This window comes from Heterocephalus glaber, unplaced genomic scaffold (genome assembly GCF_053883595.1).
Source record: "Heterocephalus glaber isolate CG9 unplaced genomic scaffold, H.glaber_assembly_v1.0 deba00001733, whole genome shotgun sequence".
Lineage (NCBI taxonomy): Eukaryota > Metazoa > Chordata > Mammalia > Rodentia > Bathyergidae > Heterocephalus > Heterocephalus glaber.
In genome coordinates, this window is record NW_028258444.1 from 18,401,859 (window position 1) to 18,420,223 (window position 18,365).

Below are 18,365 nucleotides of genomic sequence, written 5' to 3' on the forward strand. Positions count from 1 at the left end.
GGAGGGCAGAGGATGCACAGGTTCTGGGCAGGCTGTTGCTTTTCGTCTCAAGTCTTAGTCCCCTGGGAAGATGGTGGATGTGAAGTGGCTTGCCTTGATGGCCCCTGCCACTCTTGGCATGTCTTCAGAAAGTGAAGATGTGAAGTGCCCTTTCCAAATTAACTCCTAACATGTTACAAAAAAAGAAAAAGAGGCCCCCTTCCCCTCCTCTGCCTGGGTGGAGAGGAAATCTTCCCCTTCCCACCCCAGCAGGGCTTCCCTGTCTGAGAGGAACAAGGAGAGGAGAGCAGCCTTGGCCTAGGAGTAAGTTCTACAGAACAGCCTTTGACCCACCTCCAAGGCTTCCTGGTGCCCCCAAACACAGCAGAGCCCAGACACTGAGGTTTCTGTGGTGCTGGATATAGCATGGGGCTGAGTGACTGGAAAGAAAGAAGAAATGGGGCCGGGGATTTAGCTCAGTGGTTCTGCTGCCTGCCTTGCAAGCGGGAAGTCCCGAGTTCAATCCCCAGTACCAAAAAAGAAAAAAAAAAGAAGAAGAAGAAATGAAGGGAAGGAAAAGGAGGTCCAGGAGTCCAGTGTTGGTACCAGGTGAGCCAAGGTACCAAATGCCACTGTCACAGCAAGGCCAAACACTCCTCCTTGGTCAAACTCTAAATTTAAATCAGGGAATAGACATGATTATGCTAACATAATGAATTTACATTTATCTTCATTTTATGATTAAGTTAATGGTCAATATATTGAGTAAGATTGGGACTGGCAATGTTTGGTCCTTAAAAATTATGTACTGAATCCCAATGCTAAAAATTGGCCAAATTTTTAGCATTGGCCAAATTCCAGTGCTGAAAATTTAGTTAAGAATATGATCCCACATCTAGAATTCAGGATCTTATATAAAAGTAACAAGCTTTTTCCCCAAACTTGGGCTCAACATAGTATTATATTACTAAATAGATTTTTCTGGGTAACTAATTATCCTGTGGTCATGCTGGTAACTGGTTTTATGTATTTGAGAAAGAATTTTTGTGTGTATAACAGAGATAAATATTAATGAGTTTCTATTTCCAAAGTAAGACTTGTACACTGTAATATAAAAATGCATCTCAGTATTGGAATATAATGCTTTGAAATCCATTAATGTTCAGTCATTTACTCGCTATTCTTTTCAAAAAAACATTTATGTCCTAACATATACATTTTAATTTGTAGCTCTGGTACATTGAGATAGTGATTAATCCAAGCCTCCTAGTGTAATGTGACATTAGAAAAAAAGGGGACAAAACTTAAAAGAGGCTCAAAGGCATCCTGAGAAGAGAAGAAAGAAAAGGAAATGGCAAAGACAGTAATCTCAATTTTCATGAAACTGTTCATAATCTGGTGGCATTTCATTGACCCAAATTATCTACACTCACAAGAACACATATGAAAACACCTCTGTTCAACCCCTTTCTTTCCCTGAAGTGGATGGAAATTAGATGGCAGACTGGGAAAGTTGCCATGGTGCACTGGCTCCAGGGATTTAATAGTAGTCAAAGAAACTCTACTCCCCTCCCACAACCATCCAAATGTGAGTTTCTCTCTTTTCTTTCAAATCATTGTCTTAATTAACTCCATAGCATAGATAAACCAGGATGAGACTGATTTACTAGTGAACAAAACAAAATCTCATATCTCCAAAAGTATTCATTGGTACATTGAACTTATCAGACATAAAACACTAGAATTACAACTGGTCAATTTTCATGTACATAACTACACAAAAAGTCAGATTATTTTTTTTTTTGAGACAGTGTCTCACTATGTAGCCCATCATACTGGCCTTAAACTTGTAGGCATCCTCCTGCCTCAGCCTCCTGAGTGCTGAGATTACAGGCATGTGCCACCATGCCTAGTAGAATTTATTTATTTGTTTGTTTGGTTTTTTGTACTGAAGATTGAACCCAGGATCTTGCACTTGTGAGGCAGGCGGTAGAACCACGGAGCTAAATCCCCAGCCCTGGTAGAATTTATTTTTAAAATGTGTTATACAACCTCCCTCAGTCTTCAAGATTTATATTTGTTGCCGGGGATTTAGCTCAGTGGTTTCACCGCCTGCTGTGCAACCACAAGAACCTGAGTTCGATCCCTGGTACCAAAAAAAAAAAGATTTATATTTGTTATTAGTTTTATCTCCCTGATGACTTGCAGACATCTCAAATTCAGCATACCTAAATAAAACTAGTTATTTTTCTGTATTATGTTCATCAGTATTTTATATTTTCAATATTCTCAATTATTCTATATTCTTTATTTTATTTTATTTATTTATTTTTGGTACCGGGGATTGAACTCAGGACCTTGTGCTTGCGAGGCAGGCACAGTACCACTGAGCTAAATCCCCAGCCCTAATTATTCTATATTCTTTTTTTTTTTTTTTTTTTGGTACCGGGAATCGAACTTAGGACCTTGTGTTTGGGAGGCAGGCAGCAGAACCACTGAGCTAAATCCCCTCTATATTTTTAATATCAGGTCATTGTCACCATCTTTCTGATCTACAAAGTTAGATTAAAATAATAATAACCCAGGCCAGGGATTTAGCTCAGTGGTTTGGCCGCCTGCTACGCAAGTGCAAGGATCCGAGTTCGATCCCCAGTACCAAGAAAATAATAATAATAACCCCAGGGCCAGGTATTTAGCTCAGTGGTGCCGCCACCTGCCTCACAAGCACAAGGTCCTGGGTTTGATCCCCAGTACCAAAAAAGAAAATAATAATAATAATAATAAACCCCCTGTAACACTGAGTTCTGGGCACTATATTTATTTATTTATTTATTTATTTATTTATTTATTTTGGTACTGGGGAATCAAACTCCAGACCTTGAGCTTGCAAGGCAAGGGCCAGAACCACTGAGCTAAATCCCTGGCCCTCTGGGCATAAGTACTTATGTACATTCATTGAAATCAATCCTACCTGATCATTATATACCATCAAGTTAAAAAACAATTATCTTCTGTACTGGGGATTGAACACAGGCTTCACACACCCTAGGAAAGCAATCTACCACTGAGCTACATCCCCAGCCCTTGTTATTTTTCTTTGAGACAAAGTTTGACTAAATTACTCAGGCTAGCTATGAACTTGTTATCCTCCTTCCTCAGCCTTTTGAGTAGCTGGTATTACAGACATGTGCCAATACAACTGGCTTCAAAATTACGTTAACAACTGCAGAATGAATAAATCTAATCTGGTAAACTTGACTAATTTTGCTGGACAATGGGACTAGTTCAAGTGGAAGATGTGGAAGAATACTTAAGACTCAATCTTTAAAGTTCCTTCTTTAAGCATTACATGTATAAATCAAAGTCCAAAATAGAGGATACCCCTCTAGAACATGTTGGGATGATCCAGTACAGCAGTGTTTCCTAAATGAGCTGTAGCAATTGTTGTCCTCATTATAATTACCAATTTCCATTTCTTCCATTGGAGAATCTGATTCAATAGATCTAATTCAGTCAATAGTATCGTCTTAGACTTAATAATTCACCATTTTGGAAACTGAACAAACAAAAAATTTTAGTATGTTGAGTGTGGTTTGGTTATTCCTAATTTTTTTTGTTTGTTTGAGATAGGGTCTTGCTATGCTACCCAGGATAGCTAACTTGAGAGCCTCCTGTTTAACTTCCCAAATTGCTAGGATTATAGGCAGGTACCATGGCACCCAGCTTAGTTATTTCTAAATTCTGACAACCCCTAAGATTAATTGAAATTATTCCCTTTATGCTTGTATCACTAAAAGACACAATTCCAAATCAGGTAGCCTGAAAGGGCATTTTATGAAACATTTCTTGAGTTTGATCCTGGTACCAAAAAAAAGAAAGGAGTGAGAGAGAGAGAGGCAGAGACAGAGGGAGAGAAAGAGATTTCTAGACTGGGGATATAGCTCATTGTTAGAGCACTTGCCCACCATGTACAATATCCTGTGTTCAATCTCTGGCACTGAAACAAACAAACAAACAAAACCTCTGTCTTCCTTTAGATTTAAAAATTGAACCTGGGGTGCAGGGATGTAGCCCAGTGGCGCTGTGCCTGCCTGGCAAGCACAAGGTCTTGAGTTCAATTCCTGGTACTGGGGAAAAAAAGAAAAAGTACCAAAAATTGAACCTGGAATCATAATGCATGCCTGTAATCCTAACATTCAAGGGGTTGAGGCAGGAGGATCCCCATGAATTCAAGGTCAATCTGGAATACATAGCAAGACCCTGTTTCACAAAACAAAACAAAGTTGGGTGTGGGGGTGCACTCCTGTAATCCCAGCACTCAGGAGGTTGAGGCAGGAGGATTGCTGCGAGTTCAAGGCCAGCCTGAACTACATAGTGAGACCCTATCTCAAAAAACAAAAAAACATGGGGCCAGGAATTTAGCTCAGTGGTTCCGATGCCTGCCTCACAAGTGCAAGGTCCCAAATTTGATCCCTGGTACAAAAAAAAAACCCAAAACAAAAATCTCCATAGTGACAGTGGGGGGGGGCAGGGGGAGAATGGGCTGATGGGGAAGGGAGGGATAAAAAAAATATATATATATATATAAATCTAAAAAAAGTTGATTATGCATATGCCGAGAAGTTAGAAAAAACTTTTTTTCCTCTACCTAGCCTAAAAGATAATTTAGCAAATGTTTCTCAGTGTCTTATAGACTTAAACACTGATTATGCATTTATAGAAGAGAAAGGGTTAGGAAAGGCTACAGGTTGTTTTCATTCATCTGCTTATATGAAGAGCAACCTGTCATTTTAGTATACAGATTATAAGAGATTTAGAGGTTAATTCAAGATAGCATAGCCTGAAATAATTCCCTTCTATTGTAGGATTGTCCCTGGATTTAATATATTAAAAGAAAAAGCCCATGATTAGTATTTTTAATGATTTCAGTATATTTTTAGATCTGTAAGAGTGACTTTACTCTCACCCCCATGTTACTAAGCAACATATCCAGTTGCTAGGAGACAGACTAGCAAGGTCGAGGGTACTTTTAGATTCCTGTTATCACCTTTCATATCACAGGACTGTACCCTAGAGAATTTTACAGCTTTAGAGAAAAGAGAGAAAAAGTTAACAGTGTATAAAAATGATAAAAAGAAAGACAAGGTTTGGAGAATCAGGGAATAATATAGGGAAATGGCAAGGTATTTGAAAAGAAGAGTGTGTGCGCTTTGGCAAAGAAAGTCCATTATGCAATTTCCTTCAGTGAGTCATGGAAAAAACCTTAAATTGCCAGTGCTTAGTTTCATATTCTGCATATTTCTTCTACCTTTTCTGAAAACCACATTAGCACCCATTATTTAAAATTCCCAAATCAGGCCAGGCATGGTGGCATGTGCCTATAATCCCAACATTCAGGAAGCTGAGGCAGGAGGATCGCCCCAAGTTCAAGGCCAGCCTAGGCTACACAGTGAGTTCAAGGCTACCCTGAACTACATAACAAGACCTTTTCTCAGATAAATAAATAAATACTAACTAAAAAAATAGGGACCAGGGATTTAGCTCAGTGGTTCCACCACCTGCCTCGCAAGCTCAGGGTCCTGAGTTTGATCCCCAATACCAAAAAAATTAATTAATTAATTAAAAATTCCTAAATCAGATATACAGCCCTATTTCCTTCCATTTCTCTCTCAGAATAGTAAAAAGCAGCGATACTGAGAGGAAGGTTAGAATGTAAGTGTTCTTGGGTGAATTTAGAAGCAAAATGTTCATAAGACTACTGTGCCATATGCATTTCTGTACAAACTTAGAAATCTCATCTAATAGGAAGAAAGAAGAAGCTGTTGTGCTCTACCTGGAGGACTCTGTTGTATCTGAAATAAGAAACCAGGCCCCAGGTTCATTGTGTGCATGTGAAAGGTTGAGTCTTTGTGTCTTTGTGTCACTGTGGTATTTACTGTTGCTAGCAACCAGGAAGCTCCCCAGTGATTGTTGCTAGGTCCTGCTTGCCTCTCTGCCTGAAACCTTAGTCAGTGACAGAGCCACCAGAGATAAAAATCGCTGCAAAAAAAATCCAGCTCCTGTTACCCTCAATGGTTTTACAGCAAACAGTCCATTTTTGTATTTCGTGAAAATTAGTTAAAATGGAGGCTTCACTCAAAGAGCCTCAGCTTCCTCTTCATTGAATGCCAGCTCTCTCAGTACAGAGCACTGACAGGACCTTAGAGAATAGCTTAATTAAAATAAGATTTATATTCTGATGTCATAAGCTTTAAATGCCTAATAAAGAATCTAAGACCAGGAACACAGACAGGAAACATTTCATCAGATTTATGTGACTTCCTGGTCTCAGCCAGGATAGTCCCCTGAATGTTTACTTACAGCATGAGATCACCTTAACTGTTCATAGTAGCCATAGTATGAGTGGCAGTACCAACTAGGCATAGTGGTGCACAACTATAATCCTAACACTGGGAGGCTGAGACAGTAGGATCAAAAGTTCAAGACTAGGGCCTGGGATTTAGCTCAGTGGTTTCGCCGCCTGCCTTGCAAGCTCAAGGGCCCGAGTTTGATCCCCGGTACCAAAAAAAAAAAAAAAAAAAAAAAATTTCAAGACCAGCCTGGGAAGTTTAGCAATTTAGGAAGACCCTGTGTCAAAACATTTTTTTAAAGTGCTGGAAATATAGCTTAGTGCGAGACCCTGGGTTCAATCTCCAGTACCAGAAAAAAAGTGGGGAGAGTATCATTTCCAAATAGAATACCAGAAGATTCTGATTAAAGATCCAGGGCCGGGGATTTAGCTCAGTGGTTCTGGTGCCTGCCTTGCAAGTGCAAGGTCCCGAGTTCGATCCCCGGTACCAAAAAAAAAAAAAACCCCAAAAGATCCACATTAGCCTATCCCAGAAACCACTAAAATCATCTTTCAAAATTAAACAATAGGGCCCGGGGATTTAGCTCAGTGGTTCTGCCGCCTGCCTTGCAAGAACAAGGTCCTGAGTTTGATCCCCAGTACCAAAAAAAAAAAAAAATTTTAAACAAATCAATACAACTCACTCACTCAGAGGCATCCTGTATGAACTCAAATGGTAAACTGTGCTTCCCTGGTAGATGGTCAGAGCTCTGAACTTGAAAACAACTGCAAATCTACGCTGAGATTTAGAATCTACTTAGGTCAGGCACCTAGACTCCAAAACAGGTTCTGATTGTTGTGAATATTATGAGTGCCTGATGGAGGCTAAGTACTTTATTTTACTAATTTAGTCCTCAAACTAATCCTAGGCAGCTGGGTGTAGAGTTTAGTGGTAAAACACTTGCTTAGCAAGTATATCCCAGCACCACAAGAAAAGAAAAATCTAGGAGGCAAATACAATTATATTAATTATTTTCTTCAAGGGCTGGGGATTTAACTCAGTGGTTCTGGTGCCTGCCTCGCAAGCGCAGGGACCTGAGTTTGATCCCCGGCACCAAAAAAAAAAAATTATTTTCTTCAGTTGAGGAAACTGAAGCTTAGAGATGTTAAACAATATGACCAAGGTCACATATAGCTAATAATAGCAAAATGAACATTCAAACCTGGGTCTGTCTGGCTTCAGAGTTTGACTCTCAGCCTTTATTCTATGTTTTGTTTAACAGAGAATGTTTCCCATATGGGAAGAAATTGCATAATACAATAGTGTATCAAGGTGAAGAGCACAGACTCTGGAGTCCCTCTGTCCCCTCACAGGAGGGGATGGTATCAGAATATCCGCTTTGGTACCGGGGATCGAACTCAGGTCCTTGTTCTTGCAAGGCAGGCGGCAGAACCACTGAGCTAGATCCCCAGCCTGGGATTGCTTTGCTTTAAGGACCTTACTAGGACAGTCCTCCAGAACCCAGCAATTCAGCATCGCTGGATTTCCTCAAATTTAGGTTATTCAGTCTGTAGTAACACCCCCATGGGGTCTTTAGATGGATTGTCCCACCGGGGCTCTGCAATCCCGGTCCAGTCAACCTAATAGTTCATATCAGACAAAGATTTGACCCCTAGGGTCATCCTGTATCCACCTGATCTCTCCTTTCCTAACCAAATAAAAACAGGACATCATTTTAGGAGGAACATGTAGTCTGAATTCTAATTTAGAAAAAAATGTTTCTTTAAAAGGGTGACCACGAAGACCACAGCATTTTATATTATGCAGATCTTGGTTCAGTGCATTGGAGACACATTGTTTCAAAATCTTCATTTCAGAATGTAATATTTGCTTTCCTTTGCACAATCAAAAACTTCATTGAGGGGCCCGGGATTTAGCTCAGTGGTTTCCCCACCTGCTGCGCAAGCACAAGGACCCAAGTTCGATCCCCAATACCAAAAAAAAAAAAAAAAAAGTTCGTTGAATTGGTATTCTCAAAATAAACATTTCAAAACAAACATTTGATATATTTTTAAATTTTCAAAAGCCTTCCTTTGTGCATGCAGACTGGGCAGGAAACATGAAATAGTCATGATGCTGCACTGGAATTTGGTTCTAAGAGGTTCTTTTTTTTCTTTAAACAGAGTTCCACTATTTAGCCCAGGCTGGCCTCCAACTCTCTGTGATCCTCTTTCCTTAACCTCTCAAGTGCTGGAATTATAAGTGTGCACTGCCACACCCAGCTGGTTCTAAGAGTTTTTGAGAGCCAACAGTATGTACCTATTTCCAACTCTGCTTAGTGACATCACATTGGTAGTTTGAAAATGGCCTTGACAAATATAACATGGAAATTGGCAAATGCTACAAATTAGGCCTCTTTCTCCCTTTCTCAGTGGCAGATATTTAACATTTATCACAAAACCACTAGGAACAGAGTGAGACCCTGTCTCCAAACAAAAAACAAAAAACAAAACCCTAGGGCCGGGGATTTAGCTCAGTGGTGCCTTGCAAGTGCAAGGTCCTGAGTTCAATCCCTGGTACCAAAAAAAACTAGGAAAAAAAAAAAAGCACTAGGAGAGTTGTTCTTAAAAAGCAGTGTAGGGCTGGGGATTTAACTCAATGGTTTCGCCTCCTGCTGCACAAGCGGTTCCCCTCCCCCCTCCAAAAAAAGCTGTGTATGGGGCTGGGGATTTAGCTCAGTGGTGTTGCCTCGCCTCCTGCCTCGAAAGCACAAGGTCCTGAGTTAATCCCCGTACCAAAAAAAAAAAAAAAGCAGTGTATCAAGCCAGGCTACATAGTGACACCCTGTGTCCAAAAATCAGTCAATCAATCAACAGTGTAACTTCACTGAAGCGAAAGTAGTCCATACTTGTGTCACCTATTGCTAGTCTCCATGTGTCATATAAATAAAGGGAGTCATTTGCTCAGTGATGTGTGCTAATACAAATTTTATTAAGTGAGGCCATACAGCACAGACCCTCAAGCACAAGTCTTAGCAGAAGTCGTGTTCACCTATTTGACACAGGACAGGCTGTACTATGATCCAAGTCTTCTCAGAACAGGGTACATCTGGAAGTGTCTACAACAGAAGGGACAATGCAGTTTGCATTTTTCTCATTAGAGTTTGTGAGTAGACTTTGGATTTTTTTTTTTTTTTGTACCGGGGATAGAACTCAGGTCCTTGCCCTAGCGAGGCCCGCAGCAGAACCACTGAGCTAAATCCCCAGCCCTAGACTTTGGATTTTGAAATACTCACTCAAAGAATATTTACTGATATCTGTATGGGTTTAGTCTCTATGTATAAGAAGTCTTGTGATCTGACTGTGAATGGTAATTGTTAGAAAAATGGGATTTTAAAATTCTGACTTCTAGACAAGAAGAAAAGAGGGAGAAAGAGTGGTACAAGCGTAGATAATAGGGGCATGAATATAATCAAAGTACATTATACAAATTGAAACTCCAGTAATAACATGTGAATTAGGGGAGGTGGGGCAAGGGGAGTGATGAGGAGGAATGATTATGTTATGAGCATGTACAGATCTTCCATAAAGAAACCCACTCATCCATATAATCAATTGTAGGGGCCATTGTGAGATGTGTCAAAGCCAGGGGGTCTGAGGACACAACCCCAATGTTTACCACAGGTGCACGATGGGGCTTTGTTATATAATAATGAATCAGCATAGATAACCACCAATGTGCCACATGGCCTGCAAGGTCACCCACAATGTTTTGTCTTACTATGTCTTAGTAAGCTGATTTAAAAAAAAAAACACTATACGTGATTTGTTGGAAAATAAAGCTGGGTTCCTGCTTTGTAATGTCTACTCCTCCAGTATTCTTTTCTTTGGGACCCTCATCTGACCTGGCCTCCCTTCAGCCCACCAGACCCGACACCAGTATAAACTAATAAAGTGGGAGAAAAATTCTGACTTCTATTGCTAAATGATTTGAGAAAATCTATAATAATAAATATTTATTAAGTTATTATCTTATGCCAGGTTCTGTTCTAGATATTTTACTTGTATGAATTCAATTGTTTTTCATTGCAGCTCTCAGAAGTAGATACTACAGGGGATGGGGAGTTAGCTCAGTGGTTTCGCCGCCTGCTGTGTAAGCACAAGGACCCGAGTTCAATCCCTGGTGCAAAAAAAAAGAAGTAGATACTACAATTATCCCCATTTTACAGATGACAAAACTGAGGTACAAAAGTGTCAAATAAGTTGTTAAAAGTCACGAAGAAAATAATAGAGGAGTTCAATCCTATGCATGGGACGATTGTGGTGGCACATGCCTATAATCCCAGCACTCAGGAGGCTGAGGCAGGAGGATCACTGGGAGTACAAGGCCACCCTGAACTACATAGGGAGACCCTGTCTCAAAAACAAAACAAAACAAAACAAAACACCCAAAGAAATAAAAACAAACAAGCAATCAACCAGGGCCAGGGATTTAACTCAGTGGCACCACACCTGCCTCCAAAGTGCAAGGTCCTGAGTTCAATCCCTGGTACCAAAAAAAAAAAAATCAACCAACCATGCGTTGTAAGTTCTAATCCTTATAAGTTTCTAGTATAATTTTTTTACTTTCCTCATAGTACCCGCCCTGCTTTCTCTGAGGTGTCCTTTTATATTGCTTTTTCACCTTTTACTCTCTCCAAGCTTGCTCTCAGAGCCAGTTTCTCCCTCACTCTTCACTTTTACTTTTTTAAATAAACTTTGTCACTGCTTAAATAAATAAATAAAGCAGATCAAAAGTCACATTTAGGTAGTTTCCAGGAATTTGTATTTGGTACTTAGTTAATTAAAAAACAAAAGCCAGGCAGGATGTAGCTCAGTGGTTCTGGCACCGGCCTCAAAAGCGCAAAATCCTGAGCTCCATCCCCGGTACCAAAAAAACCAAAGAAAAACAAAAGCCAGACATGGTGATGCTTACCTGTAATACCAGCTCTTGGGAACCTGAGGCATCAGGAGTACAAGTTCAAAGCCAGTATGGGCTACATAATGAGTAGTGGCTTGCCTCAAAAATACAAACAACAACAAAACTATGATTATTACATGAAATTTACCTAGTCAGACCTATAATCCCAGCACTCAGGCTGAGGCAAGAGAATCACCTCAAGTTTGAGGCTGGCCTCAGCCACATGGTAAGTTTAAGGCCAGCCTGAACTACACAGTACATACTAAGACCCTGTCTCAAAAAAAAAAGAAAAAAGAAAGAAATTTACCTAGTAAAGTTTCCTATCATGGAAGGTGTGATGGGAAAAGCAGAGATGCAAGAAGATTCTATGTTTAGAAACGAATATCTGGGGCTAGAGGTATAGCTTGGTGGTTGAGTGCATACTTAGGTTGCTCAAGACCCTGGATTCAAGCCTCCCCTCAAACCCTAATACCATTTCACACCCACTAGGATAGCTATGTGACCTCCTCAAAATTTTAAACACAGTATTACTATCCTTCTCAGCAATTCCACCAATTCTACTCCTAGGTACATACCCAAGAGAAAACATTTGATGACACCAAAGTTTATACACAAATATTCATAACAGCATTATTCATAATAGCTAAAAAGTAAAATCTGACCAGGTATAGTGGTGCATGCCTGTAATCCCAGCACTCAGTAGGCTGAGGCAGGAAGATCACCTCAAGATCAAGGCCAGCCTGGACTGCATAGTGAGATCCTGCCTAAAAAAAAAAAAGAAAGAAAGACAACCCAAATGTTCGTTAACTGTGAGTAAATAAATTGTGGTATATTCTTATAATAAAATATTATTCAGTAATCAAAAGGAATAAAGTACTAATACATGACAAGCTTTGAAAACATTATGCTAAGTGAAAAAAGCAAGACATAAAAGACTACCTGTAAAGGACCCAAGTTCGATCTCCGGTACCAAAAAAAAAAAAGACTACCTGTAATGTGATTCCATTTATATGAAATACTCAGAAAGACAAATCCACAGAGATATAAAGTAGGTCAGTGGTTGCCTGGTGCTGGCAGAGTGAGGCATAAGAATGGGCGGGGATGGTCACAGTGGTGCACACTCGTAATCCCAGCCACTGGAGAGGCTGAGGTAGGAGGATAAAGTGCTCAAGACTTAGTGGGACCCTGTCTCAAAATAAAAAATAAAAAGGGCTGAAGATGTGGCTCAGTGCTCTCTGGGTTCAATCCCCAGCACTGCAGGAAAAAAAAATTGTGTGTGTGTGTGTGTGTGTGTGTGTGTGTGTAGTAAATGGAGAGTGAAAATGGGTATGGATGTTGGAGTTCTTTGTGGGATAATGAGGATGATCTAAAATTGCCGGCAATAATGGTTGTATAATATAGTGAATGTACTAACAACCATTCAGTTATGTACTTTAAATGAGTGAATTGTATGGTATGTTAATTCTATCTAAATAGAGTGTCTGTGTGTGTAACTGAGGATTAAACCCAGGGCCTTCACACTGACCTATGTCCTCACCCTTTTTTGCGGGGCGAGGTCTTTTTTGGTATCCGGAATTGAACTCAGAGCCTCACACTGGCCAGGCAGGCAGTGCATTGCTGAGCTACATCCCTTGCCCTATCCTTAGACTTTAAAAAGTTTTTTAATATAGTTTTATTTTGAGACAGGATCTCACTAAGTTGCCCAGGCTCCAAATTATGATCTTCCTGCCTCAGCCTCCCAGAGTGCTGTGAATACAGGCATACGCCACTGTGCTTGGCAACAGGGCTACTTTTTTTTAAAAGGAAAAGAAAACATGAAGATAGCCACAAAAATTATTTTCTAGTTCTGCTAATATATATATATATATATATATATTCCAGTTTTATTCACTGAATAGATCTAGAAATAATGACATCCCCCTAGCAAAAAACTCTATTAATGCCAATATTGTGAATTTGAAGAACTACTGTATTCCTAAGTATGGAAATGGCACAAGTCTGTAATCCCAGCATTTGCACAATCACAGCTGATGTAGGATAATCAAGAGTCTGAGGTCAGCTTGGACTACTTAGCAAGATTCTGTCTCAAAACAAATAAATAAACAATAAAAAAACTATTTCTTTTTTTTTTTTTTTTTAGTACCAGGGATCCAACTCAGGTCCTTGTCCTTGCGCAGCAGGCAGTGAAACCACTGAGCTAAATCCCCAGCCCTTAAAAAACCATTTCTAAATATTTAGGAGATCAGAAATCCCAGGATAGAATGTGATAAAAAGAATATAATAGTGTTACAAATATAGGAAGAGGGTGGGGAGAAAAGGCTCTGACCTGTTACTGTGAAAAGAGAGGCATCTGCAAGATGAAAGGCAAAAGGAAGTGTGCATATAGTACTGCATTCTAATCAACACACTTGTTTCCCATGAGGGTACCGGCTAACAGTTCTCAAACTGCTGCACATGTGTAATGGAACTGAACAAATCGAGTAAATAGTTGGTGGGTGGCTAGGTTTCTTTCTTAGTATTGGAGTGGGAGGTTACAGACAAATGACAGAAAAGCTAAAACAACCCATGTGCTAATGAATTAGAATTGGAGGCATCAGTGTGAACCCATATTTAGCTTAATACAGATGCAATGATTATATACAGAAATATTTTATATATGCATATACATGGATTAGTAGACACATATATTTTCTCTGTCAACTAAGAGTGCCTAGAAACAGTGATGCCGCATTACCAAAAAGCTCACCTGTTTCTAATACCATTCTCCAACAAAAGATAAGACAGGCATAGTTGTGCATGCCTTCAATCCTAGCTATGGGCTGAGGCAGGAAGATCACACATTTGAGCTCATCTTGGACAACTTAGCAAGACTCTATCTCAAAATATAAAATAAACAATAAAAAAAGGTCTGGGGTTGTAGCAGCTCAATGTGAGGCCCTTGGTCCAATCCTTGGTGCCACAAAAAAAAAAAAAAAAGGAAAGAAAAATGAAACCAGGGTTTCTTACAGAAGTGTCTGATTCTAGAGCTTGTCTGAGAAAAACACAAGATAATCCCAGAACATCTTGTGTCTTAAGGTGAAGAAGGGCTCAATAAAACCACATTGATAGGGGTAGGTCAAAGGAATACAAGGGCCAACTGAAAGAACTCAAAGGCCATGGCCAAAACTACAAGTAAATAAAGTAGTACTGGATTAAAGCCCTGGATGTAAAACTTATCTCAACGAGTCCTTATTAATATAAATCAATAACTGAATAAATAGGGCCAAATGGAGAAACCTCTCATACAGAACATTTCCAAATAATATATGCAGATAGTCCTCCATCAAGTAGATGGAGCATATCTTACCACTTCTTGAGTAAGGGTTGTGCATAATGACTTGCTTCTAAAGAGTTCAGTATAAAAACAGGTGAGGGGGCCAGGGATTTAGCTCAGTGGTTCCGATGCCTGCTTTGCAAGCACAAGGCCCCGAGTTCGATCCTTGGTACCAAAACAACAAAAACAAAACAAAAGATATGATCATATTTGGGCTGGGGATTTAGCCCAGTGGTTCTGCCGCCTGCCTCACAAGCGCAAGGTCCCGAGTTTGATCTCTGGTACCAAAAAAAAAAAAGGTGGGGGAGGCAAGAGCAACTTTAAAGTGGAAAACCTGAAAAACACTACCTCAGCCAGATAATGAAGGTTAACATCATCAACGCCAAGTTATGTTGATAGCTTGTACCCCTGGGTATGATATGATGAGATTTGAACTTTACCTCTGTGGTCTTCCTCTCCCACACCTGTAGCTCTCAGTGTAGTAAAGAGAAAACATCAGACAAATCCCATTTGATGGACATTCTACAAAATATCTGACCAGGCCAGGCATGGTGGCACACGCCTGTAATCCCAGCACTTGGGAGGTTGAGGCAGGAGGATCACTTCGAGTTCAAGGCCAGCTTGGGCTACACAGTGAGACTTCAGCCAGCCTGAACTGAATAGTGAAATCCTGTCAAAAAAAAAAAAAAATCTAACCAGAACTCCTTAAAACTGTTGAGATCATCACAAATAAGGGAAATTTGAGAAACTGTCATAGCCAATAGAAGCCTAAAGAGACATGATGATTAACTGTAATGTGAAACATAGATGGGATCCTGGAACAGAAAAAAATATTAGGTTAAAAACTAAGGAAATATGAATGAAGTATGGATATCATGTGGATGTGGTGGTGAGCACCTATGATACCAGCATTTTGGAGGTTGAGGTAGGAGGATCACTTGAGTCTAGAAGTTCAAGATCTGCCTGACAACAAAATGAAACCTTGTCTCAAACAAACAACAAACTTCACCCATCCAGGTGTGGTGACTTAGTCCTGTAATCCCAGTACTCTGAGACACCAAGGCAGGAGGATTGCAAGTTTCAACCCAGCCTGGGGAACTTAGTGATTAGTGAGACTCTGTCTCAAAATAAGACCCTGAGCTCAGTGCAAAGAGTCTTAGCTGAATTCTCAGTACATTAAAAAATGGACTTTAGGGCCGGGGATTTAGCTCAGTGGTTTCGCCGCCTGCTGCACAAGCGCAAGGACCTGAGTTCGATCCCGGAACCAAAAAAAAAGGACTTTAGCAGGGGATTTAGTTCAGTGGCACCACGCCTGCCTCGCAAGCACAAGGTCCTGAGTTTGATCCCCAGTACTGCAAAAAAAAAAAAAAAAAGAGGACTTTAGTTAATAGTAATAGATTAATATTTGTTCATTAATTGGGAAAAATGTACCATACTAATGCAAAATACTAAGAATAGGTGAAACTGAGTATGGGGTATTAGACTCTCTCTGTACTATTTTTGTAATTTTTCTGAAAATCTAAAATTACTGTACAACAACAAAATTATTTTAAAAATTATTTTCTATTAATAAGAATCAAGGAATTGCATGTGGTGTTGCATGCCTATGATCCCAGCTTCTCAGGAAGCTGAGGCAAGAGGATCATAAATTTTAGGCCAGCCTGGGCAACTTTGTGAGAACTTGTCTCAAAAACAAAAAAAGAATAAATAAATAGCTGGTAATGTATCTCAGTGCTCCCTAGGCTCAATCCCCACTAATTTAAGGGAAAAAGAAAAGAGAGAATCAAGAATTCTTGCAGAAATGGCTAATTCCTGGCCTGAAGCATAAACAAAGTTTTATTAAAGGTAGGAAAACAAACAGGCCCTGCAGAGAGAGTTTGAACAGAGTAAAAGTAGGAAAAGAACTACACCCTGTAGCATGAGGGTGGGCCACTATGCAAGGGAGAACACAGTGGCCTCTACTTTTGAATATGCCTGAAAAAATCTTCACATTTTATTGATTGATTGGTTGGTTTTTTGAGACAGGGTCTGAATATGTAGTTCAAGCTGGCGTTGATCTCACTATGTAACCCAGGCTGTCCTTGAACTCTCAGTGATTCTCCTTCCTTGGCCACCTAAGTGCTGGCGTTACAGGTGTGCACCACCATGCCCATCCAATCTTCACATTTTTGAAAAGCAAGTTGCCAAAAACAATAAAAGGAGTTCATTTTTCCAGGATTCAAAGCCAGCATTGTAGACATTGAAGCACTGTCCAGATCCCCTGCGGAACTTGTTACCTGGCTGCCAGAATGCTGCTGGCAGATGCCTTTAACTGTCAGCCCCTTCAGCCACTTCAGCTGCAAAAAGCTGCCTTGCTCCAGCTACTACCCTTTCCTGAGATGGCTCAGTCTAATGGCTGATTGATGTGGTTGTAAAAAAGACCTGTCCACCTTGGCCCAACTTGGTACTGTTCTGAAGGGTTACTGTTGCTCCAGAGTCCCTTTGGGGTCAGCTACAGCAATTATTGGGCCTGCATCACAACTTGACTTTTCCTCTGCTTAATCTTATTTCCCTCCTTCCCTCAGATCTTGATCCCAAGGACAACCCTTAATAAGAATCTGCATTTCCAAACCTGCTTTCCTGAGAACTGTTTGTCACCATATTGTGGATTAAATTGTGTCCCTCAAAATTTGTTTGTTGAAACCCTAAATGCAAGTAGCTCAGATGTAACTTTATTTGGACACAGGATCCTTACAGAAGTAATCAAGTCAGAATGAAGGCATTAGGGTGGACCCTAATTCAATAGGACTGGTGTCCTCATTAAAAACGCCAAGTTAAGGGCTGGGGATTTAGCTCAGTAGTGCTTGCCTGCCTCGAAATCACAAGGTCCTGAGTTAGATCCCCAGTACTGGGAGAAAAAAAAGGCAAAGTTGAACGTGCTTAGACAGAAGATGAACAGACACTGGAAGAAGACAGCCACCTGAAAGAGAGAGGTCTGGAGCAGATCTCCCCTCACATCCCTCACAATGAACTAACCCCACTGACACCTTGATTTCAGACTTCCAGTCCCTAGAACTAGAAGACAATCAATTTCTCTTGTTCAAGGTACTCAGCTTGTGATGCTTTGTGGTTTTTTTGGTTTTTAATTTTTGTGCTTTGTTACAGCAACCCTGGCAGATTAATACAGACAACAAAAAAAACTTAACATAGATATATATTTATATATATATTTATATAATGTCACTCTTGTTCACTCTTGTTTTTCTTGATAGCTTTGATATATATATATATCAATAAAACAAACAATTATATATATATCAAAGCTATCAAGAAAAACAAGAGAGACAAATGCATTCGCCTGTGGGGGAGTCTGGGAGGGTGCATACTGGAGGAACTACAGGAATACTGTCAGCTTGAGATGTGCTAGGTCTTGAATTAGTAGTAGGTTCATAGATAGTGTTTTGTTTTTGTTTTTGTTTTTGTTTTTTGGTACTGGGGATCAAACTTGGGTCCTTCTGCTTGCAAGGCAGGCGGTGGAACCACTGAGCTAAATCCCCAGCAATGGTGTTTTATAACTATGGCTTAATAGTTTTATATTACTTATATTTGTGTGTGTGTGAGCGTGCATGCATGTGTGTGTGTGTGTGTGTGTGTGTGTGTTAGTACTGGAGATTGAACCACCCAGAGCCATTGGACTGAGCTCCAGCCCCAGCCCCTTTTAAAATTTTTCTTATTTTGGGGCTGGGTAGCTCAGTGGTTCTGCCTCCTGCCTCACAATTGCAAGGATCCGAGTTCGATCGCCGGTA

The 18,365-nt window shown here is 40.1% G+C and overlaps 1 long non-coding RNA gene across 1 annotated transcript; it reads right to left on the bottom strand.

Annotated features, from left to right (window-relative positions):
* Positions 1–8,238: 8,238 nt before the first annotated feature.
* LOC110345544 (uncharacterized) lies at positions 8,239–12,990 on the bottom strand. The gene is made up of 3 exons (XR_002388942.2): positions 11,930–12,990; positions 11,283–11,366; positions 8,239–9,426 (listed from the first exon to the last, which is right to left on the bottom strand). It is a non-coding gene; the product is annotated as an uncharacterized LOC110345544 (long non-coding RNA).
* Positions 12,991–18,365: the final 5,375 nt, after the last annotated feature.